The sequence below is a fragment of the Falco rusticolus genome, chromosome 11 (genome assembly GCF_015220075.1).
Source record: "Falco rusticolus isolate bFalRus1 chromosome 11, bFalRus1.pri, whole genome shotgun sequence".
Taxonomy (NCBI): domain Eukaryota; kingdom Metazoa; phylum Chordata; class Aves; order Falconiformes; family Falconidae; genus Falco; species Falco rusticolus.
This window is the reverse complement of record NC_051197.1, coordinates 31822694-31839842: the sequence shown is the minus strand read 5'-3', so window position 1 is coordinate 31839842 and position 17149 is coordinate 31822694.

Sequence of the window (17149 nt, the reverse complement as noted above, 5' to 3'; positions counted from 1 at the left end):
AAATCCATTTGCAAGAGGTTTGGGATAGCCTTTATCCATAACACCATTAGTGAAACGCCAGTACAGGGGCCCCTAATGATATAAGGAAAAAATGACCTTTAGAGAAAATCCTTTATCTGGAATTGAGCTTCAACACTGACAGAAAAAATAATCTTACCACAATGCTAGTGTTAACTACATTGTAAAACTGACTGGAACCACTCCTACATCCATTAAAAACAGGGAAAAAACCACCAGAACTTCCTAAAATTCCTGCTGCAGTTTTCTAACACCACCTTTGAGTAGGGATAGAGTTATCTTCGAAATGAACTGCTAATGAGTGGTTACTGAACAAAGCGGTTTGCTTTCTAAATCTAAATCTTCACAGACAGGAAAAGCTGCCTGAATACCAGACTGAATGATTAATTGGGTTATAACTGTACCATGTCTTTAATGAGGTGTGTGCATTTCATGATCATCTTGTTGCGGGAAGAGAAACATATTAGGAACAAATGCAGGCTGTTTGGGCAAGGGAAAGATATGGCCAGATACCTATGTTTTAAAAGAGTTGGTTTTTTCTGAAGTGTGTCTTGTATAGAAATACAACCTGTCTCTCAGTTCCTCTGTCAATGCTTTCTGTCCTAGCTAAGTACAGGGGGGAAAAGCACTGAATGAGGTTTTTTTCCTGACAAGCGCCATCTCACGGCAGACAAGGTGGGGCTGGGGATGAGACCCTTACCTTCACCCAGTTTCAAACCCACCATGCTGGCTGAATACACCGTTTATTCTAGAAAATGAGGGAACACAAGGCTCCTCTTCACAGCTGTTTTTCAACACCCCTAGCTGTTTTGAAGCTGATGGGCCCCACCTGCTCCCTGCTCCCTTCACCTTGATGAAGAAGGTCTTGCCATCGCAGTTGCACCTGGAGAAGACGGCGTCGATGGGGCCCGGGATGCCCCAGCCGTCCCTGATGAGGCGGGGGCTGGTAGTTGGTGGGCTCCTGCCGTTCAGCAGCCAGTAGTAGCGGCCTGCGGGCGGGATGAAGGCGCTGAGGCGCAGGGTGAGGCGCGGGGCGCGGGCGGGAGGAAGGTGCTGAGGCGCAGAGGGGCCGCGGGCGGGAGGCGCCCCTTTCCCGCCCTCAGGTACGCGGCTGCGGGGGGCGAGGCGACCGCTGCCCCGGCTGCACCCCTGAGGCGCGGGGGGTGCCGGCCTGGCGCGTCGCTCTGTGAGGGCCTGGGAGCTCTGAAACGGCTCCCGGGGTTGGGGCTGGGCGGGGGCAGGTGTGGGCGGCGGGGGCCGGGGCCGGCCGACCTACCTCGGAAGACAGCCAGGGTGCCGTTCGGCAGGGCCACCATGCCGTCTGCCGGCTTCCCGCTGCACAGGTCCTTCTCGTCCTTCATCGCTGTGAAACACAGTGGCTGGGGTTTGTAAAACATTTAACAAAAATGGCATTCCCTCCCCAGCCCACCCCAGCAGCCCTGCGGAGGCTGGAAGTGGTGGCTGGTGTCGGCTATGTTCAGGCTCTCTGGTCCAGGCATCTGACTGGCACTTGTCATGCAAAGGTCTTAATTATTCGTTTGAGATAGGTTCCTGGAAAGCTTGGCTCTCCTCTTTTGGTCCCAGGAGTGCAAGACCAGCTGTTTACATGACTAGGTATGCATATCTTTGCTTAGGCTTACCTAAGTACCTATAATTCAGAAAAAGACCTATAAATGCATCAGATGCTATGTCCCCCGTTTAATTTCTTTGTGCTCCAGGACGTTGGCTTGATGTTTCTCCAAGCTGCTCTAGTTGGTTCCCTTCCCCCTACTTGCTTATTTAAAAAGCATTTACGTTTACTTTCAGTTAAATATAAAGGAAGGATGAACCTGTTCTGGACAAAAATTCAAGTATTTTTTATCTAAAATACTTTTTTTTCCTCTCTGAAATACCTGTCAATATGATTGAAAAAAATGCCCAAGAACATGCAGGCTATATCCGATTAAAATAAATAGTGAGGACATGAAAAATGTTGTGGCAAAAAGCACAGAGGAAAGAGAATACAAAGAAGAGACTCCGTGTCTGTCCTATGTGACATTTTTTGCATCTGACTGCAAAATGCCAGGGTTGGTACCTTGAGTAACAGTAGATATTCACCCTGACTCCCTAGCAATGTTTTCATGGGACTTAGAAATTTACCTTCTTTCTCCTTTACTTTCTTTTTTTTTTTTGTTCTGTTTGCATCTTCTGCAGTTCTTACAGCAAACATTTTTCAGCAGGACCAGTTACTGAAAACAATTACTGAAACATGATCATGCAGTAAACTATATGGAGAATGTAATAAATAATACAATTGAAAACTGAGGTACCCATATGCAGGATGCTGGTAGCAGTAGCACTGTGATTATGGTTGACCACTGGAACATGAGTGCCATGTTCTTGTGGCACTGGATAGAATGATCTTGCATGTCCTTTACTCACGTGTTCTGTTGTGCGCTCTGGTGGAGTAACTGGTGCCTTTGTACCTACTGGAATGCAATTACCTTGTGTTTCTCCAGGTAAAACTGGCAAGTCCGCAGTCTGGATCAAAGGCTTGTTTATCTCGGGTTCTTCTTTTACTGGCAGAGTTTCAGGGTCGGCTGGATGAGGCTCATCTCTTGTGTCGGTAACCTCCTGGAAATGTATAGTTGGCTTGGATGTCCCTTTAGAAACAATAAACATTTCTTCTATTGTGTCTTTTTTATCTCTTGTAGGGGTCTCTCTGGTAACTTTGTCAATACCAGGGTCCTTTTCAGTGGCATCTGCCATTTCTTTGTCAGGTGTGACGCTAGTTTCTTTGACAGTTGTTACATCTTTTCTACCAGCTGTTGTTGTCTCTACAACAACACAAATACTATTTGTGCTCTCTTTAGCTGCTGCTGTTACAGTCGGCTTAGTTTCCATAGTTGTATCTCTTTTATTTGTTGTTACAGTCTCCCTGGGTTTAGGGGTTGAATCTGTTTTGGCAGCTGTTGTCAACAGAGTGGGCTTGGTCAAGGGCGTCGTAGCTGCTGTTACAGTCGCTGTTCCCACGGGGTTTTCTTCTTGTTTAGCTGTTAAAGTCTCTTTTTGTGTGGGAGCTGGGGTTGCTTCTTTTTCTGCAGCTGTTGTTGCAGTCTTTTTGTCCACAGTAGTTGCTTCCGATTCAGCTGCTGTAGTGACAGCTTGCTTAGCTGTAGGAGTTGTATTTGGAATATCATCCTTACCTTTAGGAGAGTCATCCGGCTTAGCCGTTATCACCGTAGTCACAGTAGTTGTGTCTTTGGTACTTGTTAAGATGTCTTTAAGCAGAGTAGTTTTGTCATTCTTGAGTGTTGTTATCTCTTTGTTTGCAGTGGTGGTTTCTATTTTAGTTGTTGTCTCTTTGGTTATAGGAGTCGTAACAGGTTTAGCTGTTGTTTTCTCTTTTTTGTCAGTTATCACTACAAACTCAGTAGTCTTAGCTGGAGTCACCACTACCCTTTGTAGGGCTGTGGTTGTGACTTTTGCAGTTGTGCTGGTTGCTAGTGTGGGTGCAGGACCTGTAGTTTTCTTCTGTGTTGTTGTTTCTGAAACCACTGGGTCTACTTCAGTTATGGGTGTTGCTTTCCTAGTTGTCATGACTGTCTCGCTGCTTTGAGAGGTTGTGTCTTTTTTAGCAGATATTGCTAATCTGGGGACAGTTTTGGGTATGGCAGTGGTGTCAGGCTCAGTGGCTGCAGGGGTAGTCCCCTTGACCTTAGGGGTGGTGGGAGAGGCTGCCTTGGTTGTCGGTGCCTCTGGGGCTGTCTCTTTAGGTTTGGGGGTGGTGGGAGAGGCTGCCTTGGTCGTCGGTGCCTCTGGGGTTGTCTCTTTAGGTTTGGGGGTGGTGGGAGAGGCTGCCTTGGTCATCAGTGCCTCTGGGGTTGTCTCTTTAGGTTTGGGGGTGGTGGGAGAGGCTGCCTTGGTCGTCGGTGCCTCTGGGGCTGTCTCTTTAGGTTTGGGGGTGGTGGGAGAGGCTGCCTTGGTTGTCGGTGCCTCTGGGGTTGTCTCTTTAGGTTTGGGGGTGGTGGGAGAGGCTGCCTTGGTCGTCGGTGCCTCTGGGGTTGTGTCTTCAGGTTTGGGGGTGGTGGGAGAGGCTGCCTTGGTTGTCGGTGCCTCTGGGGCTGTCTCTTTAGGTTTGGGGGTGGTGGGAGAGGCTGCCTTGGTCGTCGGTGCCTCTGGGGCTGTCTCTTTAGGTTTGGGGGTGGTGGGAGAGGCTGCCTTGGATGTTGGTGCCTCTGGAGTGGTTTCTTCAGGTTTGGGTGTTGTGGGAGAGTCAGCCTTGGTTGTCGGTGCCTCTGGAGTGGTTTCTTCAGGTTTGGGTGTTGTGGGAGAGTCAGCCTTGGTTGTCGGTGCCTCTGTGGCCTCTGGGGTTGTGTCTTCAGGTTTGGGGGTGGTGGGAGATTCTGCCTTGGTTGTTGGTGCCTCTGTGGCCTCTGGGGTTGTGTCTTCAGGTTTGGGTGTTGTGGGAGATTCTGCCTTGGTCGTCGGTGCCTCTGTGGCCTCTGGGGTTGTGTCTTCAGGTTTGGGGGTGGTGGGAGAGTCAGCCTTGGTCGTCGGCGCCTCTGTGGCCTCTGGAGTTGTGTCTTCAGGTTTGGGTGTTGTGGGAGAGTCAGCCTTGGTCGTCGGTGCCTCTGTGGCCTCTGGAGTTGTGTCTTTAGGTTTGGGTGTTGTGGAAGAGTCAGCCTTGGTCGTCGGTGCCTCTGTGGCCTCTGGGGTTGTGTCTTTAGGTTTGGGTGTTGTGGAAGAGTCAGCCTCGGTTGTTGGTGCCTCTGTGGCCTCTGGGGTTGTGTCTTCAGGTTTGGGTGTTGTGGGAGAGTCAGCCTTGGTTGTTGGTGCCTCTGTGGCCTCTGGGGTTGTTTCTTCAGGTTTGGGGGTGGTGGGAGAGTCAGCCTTGGTCGTCGGCGCCTCTGTGGCCTCTGGAGTTGTGTCTTCAGGTTTGGGTGTTGTGGGAGATTCTGCCTTGGTCGTCGGTGCCTCTGTGGCCTCTGGGGTTGTGTCTTCAGGTTTGGGGGTGGTGGGAGAGTCAGCCTTGGTCGTCGGCGCCTCTGTGGCCTCTGGAGTTGTGTCTTCAGGTTTGGGTGTTGTGGGAGATTCTGCCTTGGTCGTCGGTGCCTCTGTGGCCTCTGGGGTTGTGTCTTCAGGTTTGGGGGTGGTGGGAGAGTCAGCCTTGGTCGTCGGTGCCTCTGTGGCCTCTGGGGTTGTGTCTTCAGGTTTGGGTGTTGTGGGAGAGTCAGCCTTGGTCGTCGGTGCCTCTGTGGCCTCTGGGGTTATGTCTTCAGGTTTGGGGGTGGTGGGAGATTCAGCCTTGGTCGTCGGTGCCTCTGTGGCCTCTGGGGTTGTGTCTTCGGTTTTAGGGGTGGTGGGAGATTCAGCCTCGGTTGTTGGTGCCTCTGTAGCCTCTGGGGTTGCGTCTTCAGGTTTGGGTGTTGTGGGAGAGTCAGCCTTGGTTGTTGGTGCCTCTGTGGCCTCTGGGGTTGTGTCTTCAGGTTTGGGGGTGGTGGGAGAGTCAGCCTTGGTTGTTGGTGCCTCTGTGGCCTCTGGAGTTGTGTCTTCAGGTTTGGGTGTTGTGGGAGAGTCAGCCTCGGTTGTTGGTGCCTCTGTGGCCTCTGGGGTTGTGCCTTCAGGTTTAGGGGTGGTGGGAGAGTCAGACTCGGTTGTTGGTGCCTCTGTGGCCTCTGGGGTTGTTTCTTCAGGGTTGGGTGTTGTGGGAGAGTCAGCCTTGGTTGTTGGTGCCTCTGTGGCCTCTGGAGTTGTGTCTTCAGGTTTGGGGGTGGTGGGAGATTCTGCCTTGGTTGTTGGTGCCTCTGGGGTTGTGTCTTCAGGTTTGGGTGTTGTGGGAGAGTCAGCCTTGGTCGTCGGTGCCTCTGTGGCCGTGTCTTCAGGTTTGGGTGTTGTGGGAGAATCAGCCTCGGTTGTTGGTGCCTCTGTGGCCTCTGGGGTTGTCTCTTCTGCACTGGGAGGGGTGGGAGAGTCCACTTCAGTCATTGGTTCCTCTGTGTCGTCAGGAGTCATGTCTTCAACCTTAGCGGTGGTGGGAGAGTCAGCCTTTGTTGTTGGTGCCTCTGTGGCCTCTGGGGTTGTGTCTTCAGGTTTGGGTGTTGTGGGAGAGTCAGCCTTGGTTGTTGGTGCCTCTGTGGCCTCTGGGGTTGTTTCTTCAGGTTTGGGTGTTGTGGGAGAGTCAGCCTTGGTTGTTGGTGCCTCTGTGGCCTCAGAGGTTGTGTCTTCAGCTTTAGGTGTGGTGGGAGATTCTGCCTTGGTTGTTGGTGCCTCTGAGGTGGTGTCTTCAGGTTTGGGTGTTGTGGGAGTGTCAGCCTTGGTTGTTGGTGCCACTGTTGTTTCAGGGGTGTCTTTCTGAGCTGTTGTAGTCTCTTTTGTAGTTGTTGCTTTTGTGGTAGTACTTGTAGTAGATGGTAAGCTGGTTTTTGGAGCAGATGTAGTTGATTTGATTGTTGTGGCTGTTTCAGGGTGTTTTGTAGTTGGAGCAGGACTCGTCACTTTGTTTCCCAGTCCACTGTCAGTATCTATGAGAACACAAATATATTAAGACACTGGAATTGCAGTTCATGCACCTATTGTATATTAATTTATTATACTGATCAGGAATAGTTGCTTATATATTGAATAGCTGTAGTTGTTTTTCTGGTCTTTGCTCTTTAAGCTTTCTGTGTAAAATTGCATTCAATTAGCTTTAAAGTGGTGTAAACATTTAATGAAAATGGAAAAAGGAAAAGGATATGTGGAAGCTTAAGTTAAGTGGATAAATGGCAGTTTATGGGCTTAGGTAACTGTCAGAAGATAAATAATTTAGAAGTGCAAAACTAAGGTGGCCTGGGTTAAATATGAATTCCTTTTGTCTGCGTGGGACTTTGCAGCAGGTAAGTTTTAAACAATCCTTTTGGCTAACCTGTCACAACTCCAAGTGCAGCGTGACAGAGTTTAGTTCGGTGTTTGTAGGTGAGACCACTGGGTATTTCCATCCTTTTTCATGAAAGAGGAAGCATGCTATAAAATACATTTTTCTAATTAGACATTTCCCTTCTCAGTCTGTTCTTTTGATTTATTCCTCTGATGTTAAATATAACATATTTATAATATGTTTATTATATAATATATATTATGTATAACATTCCTGTGATGTTAAATATACATATTTATAATGTTTATAATATATTTTTATATAGATATAAATAATATAATATATTTAAATATAACTCATCCACCTATGACTTGGACTTGGAGGAGAGAGGGAGGAAAATAAACTTTCTGAGTGCAGACACCTGACTGCATCTCCTGCTGTATCTTTATATCTTGTATGGTTTTCATCTCTGTGACTTACAGCTTTAAGACTCTCCTTACTTGTATATATAGCTACGTTGAGTTAAATTGTTAATATAGCTATATTCAGCAAAAACACCCCAGTAAATGCTTCTGCATTTTAATCTTTCCCTAAGCATTATCTGAAGTTTTGCTGTTTAGTTCTGTTCTTTGCATGGGTTTTGTGCTGTGTTTGATTCTTTTTTTCTTTTTCTATGATTCCTGCTGTGGTGCTGTCTACCATTGCAACTGAATTTGGCATTTGTTTCCTGAATATATAAAAAAAACAAGTGCAGCATCTTGTGGTTTGCGGCCAAGTTGTTCAACTTTTGAACAAATCTAAAAATATAAAAAAAATTGAGCTGTTGCTGATGGTCATGGCCTGGTGACTGTTAGCAGCAGCACTGATGCACTCACACTCCAGTGTGAGAAATAATCCGTATGTAAATGTGTTGTAGAAACAGTGTAGTATGAGCAGAGCATTACTGAACAGGTTTTCCTCCCACCCAGTATGTCTGAAATACTATAAGCCAAGTGAGGTCTTGTTAATGATTATTTGAATTTCCTTAATTTTGTTACGTTTAACCCACTATACTGACGGGGGTTTTTTGTAACAAGAAGTTGCCGTAGCAGAAAGGTAAGTACTCAAATTTAAAATTAGGAAATTTAAAAAAAAGGTTAAAATACTGGCCACGATTGATTTCTAGTTTCATTTCATTCTTGTTACTTCAGGTTTCAAGTTCAAACTGATCTCCTGAGTTATCATTTTAAATGCTGTAACAGACTATCAAAGAACACAGGAAAGCAACATGTTTTCCATTGAGAAAAAATAAATTATGTGTTTTCTGAAGCTGCGTGAGGCCTGGCTTGATTAAAGATAGAGAAACCTGCTAGGAGATTTTCCTCTCTTCGTCCTGCCAATTCATCACTGTTCCAAAATACAACACCCTTCCTGTTCCAGCCATGGACTTTGTCCAAAACTGACAATGGTGTGTGACATATTTTTGTAAGATGTGTGTGAAAATCCAATAGAGACACAGGAGACATCACCACACTCCAACATCTGTGCTAAGTGAACTCTCCAAAGTCGCTATCCTGAGGTCTAGGTGAGGTAATTAGTTTATAAACTGAGTGGTTCCAAGCTTGGTAACTGTCTGGTAATGTCTCACATTGGATTTCTATTTCCAGAGCAGGAAAATGGTCTTTAATTTTCCTTCAGGTAACACCCATCCTGTTTCACTCGTATACTTTCCTACCTTCCGTAACTTCATGGGGCTGCGTTACTTCCTCTGGCTTCTTTTCCTCATTTTTGGATGACCTTTTAGATGTCGGTTTGTTTGGTGGTGGAGTCTTCGGTGATGGCTTTTGTGTGTGTGCTGAAAGAAAAAAAATCTATTAATGGGAGCATTTTTCTTTTTAGGTGCTTGCTGTCATCTGTAAGAAAGTGATTACAAAATTTCAGTGACTGTCTTCCATATAAAGGTAAGTTTCTTCCTATCTATAGGAATTCTTATAGTATTATGCAGGGGAAAAAGAACAAAAATACCTTTTGGGATCCCTAAGTGTTTCATCACAGACAAGTGAAATGTTTTTCCCAGAAGTCTGAGGTGAGGCATTCTTTGCTAACAGCAACTTTGAGATGGGGAAAAAGGTGAATTCTGAGTGGAGTTCTATGTTGATGACTTGGGACTAACTCACTATAGTGGATCTCTGAGAGCTATTGTATTAGCCAAGCATTTACTTTGATAATCTCCTGAAGATATAGTTATGTTGTAGCTCCTTTAACATGATAATTCTACATAAGTGATCATTTTGGAGAGACATCTTAAAGGCAATAATTTCCTTGGAGGAGACAGGAGCTACAAAGCAGCCATGGACCAAAAAAACAATGCAAAGTTTAAGTATTAAGCTAACTTGTAATAGCCTGAGTTTTAGAAGAAACTGGAGGGTCGTGTTCAGATTTTCCAGCTCTAAAGATTGCGTGGGATTTCACTTGTATACAGTAAGAGCCAGATGATATTTTTTAAATAATTTTTTAAATCATTGTTGAGTCAAACTGTAAAATTGGAAGCAAGACCCTCTCTTCCCCCTAGTGTAGCCTTGTAGAAGGATCTTGTTAGTTGTGAAAAAAATGTGATGGAGCTCAGGGAACCTGCAGAGCTTTTTTTGATACAATTAAAGGAGCTGGTAACTGCCATAGATACGTATAATCAGCTTTTTACAAAAGGAGCAGTATTTTTGTCTCACAAGATGACGACTGGGGTATCAAAAGACTTACTTTCATAGCAAGATAGTACTCAAAGCAAGTAAGGTTGGGTGTTGGACTATGACCTGAAGGTTTTACTGAGAAAGGGAGAAATTGTAATTGTTGAATAAAATAACTTTGGGAGCTGAATTCACTTTCAGAGGAGTCAGTAGTCAGAGAAAAATGGTTTGATTAGTCCTTAACTTCATGTGACTTTGTATTAAGGGGATAGAGGGCTTCTGGAGGATAGGCAAGATGAAAATGTTCTCTAGATATACATTGTAAACTTAGCCTCACTGTACAGAATGAAGTGTTCAGAAGATGCAGAAACTGCAAAATTATTCCAAGAGGTGTAACAGGTTTCTCAGTTACGCATAGCAAAAATACTAAACTTCTGAGTACAGTGGTAGGCTGGGTTTGCTTTGTTTTGTTTTGGGTTTTTTTGTTGTTGCTGGGTTTTGGTTGGGTTTTTGCCAAAAATTAATGGCAAAGTTAAGTAACTAAAATACTAGAAGAAACCCTCTAAGATTAGGAGCAGTTGGTTAACTTTTCATATATTTGAACTGAAGAACAAGTGAAACAGCTAACTGTCTTTTGTGAATGTTCTTGCCTGTTAAACTCAGCAGAAAGAGGGTGTCAAGTGACCTCAAAGGCAGCAAATTCACCTCAAGACACTTCTAAGACCTTTGTTGTCCTCTTGACAGCCCGTCAAAAAATGCTGAATACAGAGTCTACTTCAGTATAAATTACTGTGCAACTGAGTGGCAAACCCAGGCTGTTAAACCAGCACCTGGGGACTGGGGGTGGCTGGAGAAGTGAACCAAATGATAATCTGTAACACTGCTTGTTTGTTAAACTGCACGCTTTGGAAACTGGCTGCCTTGGAGGTTGCCTGGTCTGTGAATGCAGCAACCTGGTGCCAAGCCATGTTTGCCAAGTGTGTTCACAGAAATGAATTTAGGTCTATAAGTAGCAGAAATGTTAAGGACGTGATGAAATTAAACATATTCTGCTGGTGTTTTCTATACTAAATTCAATTGCTAGTGTCATTAAGGCTACATGAACTTGGAACTGCACCTCCAGATCTGGGCCTTTGTGCTCAACTAACAAAACCCCACCAGGTTCTGCAGTGAGGGACAGAATAAAGAAAAGTGACTGTGGTCAGTGTACTTCCCTGAACTGAATTTGCAACCTAAAGGTTAAATGTGTATTTTCTTACATTCCTCTTGCTGCAGTGTGAATGTGCAGCCACTTCTGACCAGGCAGATCCTGCAGTTCTTCTCTCTTGCCCCAGAGAATGACCAGAGTGTTGGGCTGCACTTTCCATTTTGGATTCAAGTTGAGGAGGACATAGGATGTATCTCTATATGCTGCCAGTGACTGCAGTGACCCAAAGCAAGTTGCCTGGAGGTTCAAGTAGTATTATTCCAATGCAGTCGAGCAGGTATTCTTAACTTTTGGATGGGTGGGAAATTGAAGGGAGTTGGACCTTCCTTCATTACTACATTTTTTTGTAAGAGGAATTAGGCTTTTATTACAACGTGTTATTCATTCCCCCCAGCTGTCATCTTGAATTGATGTTCGTTAAGTACCATGAGTGGAAGTGCACATGGCAAAACCTGGCCTTACATGTATTATTCTGAGTGACAGTTCTGATAGTAAATTAGAATGTGGCTAGTGCCAAAAGAGGCTAATGCAAAAAACCACTTTACCCTCAGAATTTGTAGCTTGGTGATGCCTTCCAGTATATCTACCTTTATGCATCAACAGAATGTTCATGCTTCAGAAAATGGTGAATTTATTTTTGAAACTAGATTTTGTTATTTTTGTTTTGGTTTTTGTCTGCTAGCTAACTTCTTGTGTCCTAAGAAGCCTGCACAGTTAATGTTCTATGATAATGCAAACCATCTTTGTTTAAATATATCCGGGAAAAGTATAGTAACAAAGAAATTTCTTACCCTCTTTACAGTGTTTCACGTAGTCTGGGCAACATTTGCCATATCTTTCACAGTCTGCATCACAGTCACACTCTCTTCCTCTTTCAAAGGCTTCAAAGCAACGTCCTTTGCAGGAGACTGCTTGCATAAGGCAGAACAAGAGAGTTAGTATTTTTGGCTAGCTCAGATTTAATGCTGGGACCTTTCTACAGTGAAGTAATTTGCTTAAGCTGATATAAAGAACAGCTTCGTAAAATCAGGTGGATATTCTGGTCTGATCCAGAACTTGTTTGTGTAATTGTGGGTTTTGGATCAGGCCGTACAACCAGAACTGCACTTTGCCATTGCAGTATATTGAGACCATTTAGGATTTATAGTGGAATAAAATATGACCTCAGCATTCACTTTAGCTAGGTCTCATCATAGAAGGTTTCGATTTCCCTAATCAAATAGCAGTTACATCAAGAATGGTATTTAAAATCTGGGTTGGGTTTTCAAAAAGTTTTTCATCAGGGTACCACTTTGCATCAATAATTATGTGTCTCGCAAAGCATTTCTGAAAACTAATTTGCCTAAGTAGGTCATGACCAAGTGTACATGGTGTCTCTGGGCAAATACTGCAACTTAATAGTGCGAATGAGTTAATGAAGTTACACAGAGTGACCATTTTTAAAATATTATCCTAGTCTATTAATACAGTTCTAAAATTATTAGTACTAAAGGAGTATTTGCCATGTTTGATGTGATTAATAACCACATGCTTTTAATAGTTCATTATTAGCTAATTCCTGGTAACGTCAGTCACTGCGGTACTGCTGTTTCATATCAAATAATGACCAAATTGTTTTGGAAAGTGTGTGCACAGCTATTACAGACTGCAGAAAAGCATACTTGCTGTATTTTTAAAGGACAAAATTTGACCCTAAAAAATTACATCACATTACAATGTAGTATTTATTAACAATCAGTAGTACCTTTAATAGGTACTTAGTTAACTGCTAAATTGAGGTGATTATGTTAGACCTGAAGTGGATATTTTTGAGGATACTTAACATCTCACAGAACTGAGCCAACAATTAGCTATCACTTGGTATTTCCAGATTTTACCATATGATCTGTTATTCTTGTCCTGTATCTTTTCTGTACATAAGTCTCTACTGAAGTCATGGTCTTTGTGGCATGCAGGGCATAAAGTCGTATTTTACAATTAAATCACTAACTAGCAAAATTAGGATTACTTTGTAGGCAGATTCTGAACATCTTTTGACCAGTATAGATGTGGAGTGAGTCTGTTGATGCCAGTGGATTCATCCCACATGCACAGGTGAGAATTGTTTTTATTATATGATGTTAGGGCAGTTTTTATTCATAAATGATGTCTGGCATTTCTCTAATTTAGTCAGTATCAATCACACACTAACTGAGCAACAGCCCTTAGACTGCATCCTTTAAGGATGGTGCCTACCATCCTTGCCTGAATTCAGTGATTTAGGGCAGAACAGGGAAGACATCTTTAAACGTTTTACTAAATATTATGTTCATGCCAGAGTAACGTCAGTATCTAGCCCACAATAAATAAATAAATAGCCTATATAATTAAAATATCTCAGTATGTACTTTAAGTTATGAAAAATGCTCATGTCCTCTCACAAATCAAACTTAGGATGGGGAAGGCCGCAGCGCGAGTGTTTCCAGTGTGTGTGTCAGAGCAGCAGAATTCACGTTTTAGGGTGTGCTGCATCTGCATTTTTAACAACACGCAGCCTGTGTTGCTCAGTCTAGGTCTTATACCTTTAATATTACTAGGACTACAGTGTAGTGTAACAAACTGCTGTTATTTAAATTGCTGATATTTTTGACATTTCCGATTCATAAGAAAATATTTTTTAACTCTCAGTAAAACAGTTTGAAACACCTGTATTTATTTACACTATACAGTTTTGCATATAAAATAAATACTCATCTGACAGTCTTTTCCACCAGACTCAACATGGTTCTGATCCAGAGTCAACTCCTGTCCATGGAAGGACACCCTCTGACTTTGGATTAGACTCTACAGCCCCCACGCTTCTTAAATTTGAGTTCAAATATCCCATCATTTCTTCCTGGAACATCCTGACTTGGTGTATACCAATTTTTTGTATAAGAGACAAACAGATGTAGTACAAATGCACTAAGGAGAAGAAAACAAGCAGCAGGTAAACTGTTTCCCCTCTCTTGCCTAGCTCTGCTCTTCTGAAAAGCATAACCCTTTTCTCTGCAATAACCTGTGGATGCACAATTTTCTTTGAATGGGTTGCAAGAGGTTATCACTGAGTTTTTGAGGAGGAGAGAAAAAACACACATAAGAGGAGAACAAGGACACAGTGAACTAAAAGAGACATTTAGGCATTCAGAGAAGAGACACTGGTGTGGTGGGAGGTTGGAGCAAACAGGAGGGGAAGCCTTGCCAATAGAAACTGGCTATGTTTGGGAACTTACCAACCGTGCAGACTTTCTTGAAGTCAGGGCAGCATTCCATGTAGTGTTGACAGCTAAAATCACACTGGCAGTCATGATCTCTAGAATACCCTTCCCCACATCTCCCTGTACAGCTGGATAAATCTAAAATCACACAACACTGGTGTAAACGTTGCCAAACCAGAATGATATGTAAGGAAATGCTGAATGGCAAAGCAGTAACATTTATCTTTTTTTCTACAGAATGCCATTTCTTCAGTCAGTGTTGCAGAAACTGTGGGCTTGGTTCAACCCCTCCTGAAGGCCTGTGGATCAGAGATTGGCTCTGAGCCAGCTTGAGGACCAACAGCAGCGCATGTTCAGGTTAGAGGGGTGTTCTGCTGAGACTAACTTATCCTGTTCTTCCTGGAGATTAATGAATCCCTGAGAACTGGTTTAGTAGTATGACTGCAGAAGTTCTGGCATCCAGACTAGCCTGTGCAGATTTATCTTGGGCAGTGTATCAGCCAGTGCTGTGTTGCTGTGCAGACTAGTTCTCCATCTTGATTAACCCTGCATATGGTTATAGACGTGCAACTGCACAACTGTACCTGACAGGCCCATTAATTAAGTTTTTTGGTTTTTACTTTTGGTAACATTCCTCATAATAGCCAAATATAATCAGTTTAGCTTGGAAACTGATGAGCACTGGCATAATAAATACAGGTCCCCAGAGGCATTTTTATTGGAAGTTTTCAAAATGTGTGCCCTCTACATTAATTTTTTTCCCTGAGGACAGAGAGGATTTTGTTATCAACTGTGAGGTTAGGAACCCTTGGGATCTAGTCCTGCAAATTTCTATACTTTTTCCTTGTTAATTGGGAGATTATTTATTAGCAGAGTAACATAAAAGCTCATCCCACAATGGCTTTACTGCTAGTCTGCTGTAGTGTTGGAAAATGCTAGATAATAATACATGGTGCAGATTACAGCTGGTAAGCGAGACATCAGGAGATCTGCTTTCAAACTTTAACCATTCAAGCTCACCAAGGTTTTTTTACCTTGTACTGCCAGTTCACCCTGCAACAACTTCCCTTTCTATGTGAAATCTCTACTAATGTAGCATGCTAACAGCTTCTTCTGGAAATGATACATACAGGACCACAAGTGAAGCGCCCCTAAATACAAACAAAGAAGCTGAACAATCAGCAAGCTAAAACAGAGTTAAGGTAATCAGCTGAAACATTGAGGAACAACAAGAAAATAACAAGAAGTAACATGTAACACAACACAACACCGAAGACAATTTCTAACAGCACACACGGAGTGTGTGTATGTATGAAGGAAGACCATGGGACAACAAATAATTACATAGATTGTGATTTTCAGCAGTTACGTATAATGTTTGTTACCACTTCATTACAATTAAATAATGAAGCAGGACTAGGGAATAAACAGAGAAGTTAATGGTCTCTTAATATAGGAATTGAAAAAATAAGTTAGACATCTTCCTTTATGAATATGTGCCCAATATTGCACCCTTCTTCCCTTATGGGGAGAAAATAAATCCAAAAAGTAACACCCTTTCATTCATTTATTTGTAAGCTGTGAAGTTACTTGTGAGGAAAATGCCTAGATGGTTCTAGTTGCTGTTGCCAAGGGTCTTAATTTTTGCTGAAAATAGTGGGAAGGCTCCCATCAATGGTAGAGGGTACAGTATCAGGCTGCTCTGTCCTGCAGGTCGAATCTGACACCCTCTGTGACCTGATGAGCTGCTCGGATAGACAAATGTTACATCTTCTACTATCAGGTAGTAATAAATAATTTTCTACCAGCAAGTATTAAACAATGTTAGCACTGTAACTTGATAGCTGCTTAAGAACTATGACACCACAGGACTTGCCAGGCTGCAAGTTCTTCTGTTTTTTCATTACAGTGCTACTTTACTTACAAATTACAAAGATCTGAGAGTAAATAAAAATATGTACTATTAGACAAATAATTGTGAGAGTTTGCCTCTGTGGTAGTAATAACAGTGTATTTAATGGAAAAGCACTTAGCATGGTATAGACATTCCTTTCCCTGAGCCTATTGTATTTAAATATTTCTAACCAAATTATGTGGATATTGTCATTTTAGATTCATCCTTGAATCATACTGCAAATCACTTAGGCTAAATATGTCAGTTTGAGGGCAACAGGATCTCTGTAATAAGTCTACAGAAAAAGAGGTACGTTCATACTCATTTCACATTATATTCATATTTATATGTTATTCCTCAAAAAAAAGGACTATGCTATACCAAAATATAATTATGAAAATATTCAGTGATTATAAAACTGAATTGCAATGCCCGTCTGAATAAATATAAAATTCTAGAACTTATTTTTTTTATAAAGATGCATTCCTAGTATTTATCAGATATCCTAGACACCCTCCCTTTAACTTTGTATGTTACAGTACCTTGGGAAGATACTTCTTGAATCAAGGACAGTGAAAGGATAACCAGGGATATGCAAAGTATGTTCCATATGATCATTACTTTCAGGTACGACATCGTCCCTAAAAAGAAGTAATCTGACATCACTATATGCAATTCAGTTAATCATTCATAGGCTTAAAAATTGCAGTGCATATCTTTATACATAATACTGGTTTAGTAAAAACATAAAATCAATACTAAAATTATTCAAGGACAAATTGCTAATTTAGAATTAGTCCATAAATTCTCTCTTGGTTATTAGTCAATTGGGTGTTTAAATTTTTTAGTAAGACTAGGAAAATTCATTATTAACAAACAGTGGAAGTAATTTTTTGTAGAATTCTATTACATGAAAACTATCGTCACAGTCTTCTCCTTTTAAAATGGATACACTTAAGTACAACAGTTTCTAAGGTTATAATACTGATAAATATAAGCATAAAGTAAAAACAAAACTGTCAGAATGTTAGTTATTAAGCAGCATAATTTTATAAGCCATAATCTGTCATTGAAATATTAATGTTTAAATATGTCAAATGGAAATTTAGATAAAAGTAAATCTTCTTTCAAAAGGAAAACTTGTCTCGTTCATCATTTTCCTTCTGAAGAAGAGGACTTCGATCAAAATGCTTTGAGTAGAGATAGGTGTGACACTTACCTAACAAAGAATATGTCTGCTCTCAGTGATGTTTCACATGCTTTATATATTGCTTTGTAACTGTGCTGGGGTTA